This window comes from Prosopis cineraria, unplaced genomic scaffold (genome assembly GCF_029017545.1).
Source record: "Prosopis cineraria cultivar Desert tree isolate PC_DT_omini unplaced genomic scaffold, ASM2901754v1 PC5, whole genome shotgun sequence".
Classification (NCBI taxonomy): domain Eukaryota; kingdom Viridiplantae; phylum Streptophyta; class Magnoliopsida; order Fabales; family Fabaceae; genus Prosopis; species Prosopis cineraria.
Window position 1 is genome coordinate 22413685 of NW_026555336.1, and position 953 is coordinate 22414637.

General features: G+C 38.3%; 1 pseudogene; it reads right to left on the reverse strand.

Annotated features, from left to right (window-relative positions):
- Positions 1-600, reverse strand: LOC129310778 (kiwellin-like; annotated as a pseudogene).
- Positions 601-953: the final 353 nt, after the last annotated feature.

Here is a 953-nt window from a genome sequence, read left to right on the forward strand (position 1 = left end):
TCAGGCCATGGTCCAAGTAACGTTTGCTTCTCCTTCTTCATCTGTCTTATTCGGGTATAGGTCGTTCCACACCATTCTTGAAACATCTACTATGTTGTTTCTATATGGTGTTTGATCTGCGTGTTCCTTGCCACACCCTTTCTCTGAATCACACTCATCCACTACCTTCGCCTCCACGCTCAGGTCATTTTTTGCTGTGATTCGGATGTTCTTACCACATCGCGACCCACCAGCATACCATCTAGTGGACAGGGTAATAACTCATTCGTCGAGGTGGAACTTTTTGTCGTACTTAGAAGGGTCACCTCCATCGCCATCGAGACTAAAGTTGTTGATGGTGAGAATGGCAGGCATGCTGGACGGCTCATAAGGCAAAGAGTCAGGGCCGTTGGACTAGAAATTATTGTCGTCCACATTAGAGTTGGTGTAACTTTGGTTATCAGATTGAGGATCATCATCACATTTGCCATTGATGCAAATGAGCTGACCCATACAGTCGTCTAGGGTTTCACATGGGCCATTGCAAGATGATGCTTCTGTGTCTGTGATTATGATGGCAAGGAAAAGGAGAAACAAGGTGAGGATCGCGAAATTTCCCATATCTTAGGCTATTTTTTTGTAACTTGTTTGAGAATTCTTTGGCCAACCTCTATTCTCTGTCCTCATAATTATAAAATGTTCCAAGAGATAAATATTGATAATCACTATATTTTTCTTTTTGCCATGCACCAAGTTATTACAATTACCGACAAAAATTCATGAATTTTGTTTTTCCTTTTTCATGAGAACAAGTTTAGGTAAGTTAAGTCAGATTTGCTGAAGTTAAGGTATACTCCTTACGTTTTTATTTATAAAAAAAACTATTACACTTAGCGTTTTTTTTATATAAGCAAAAGTATATTTTTTAATAGAAATTTATTGCAAACTTTCTAAATTACCCCTCATAATTTTAT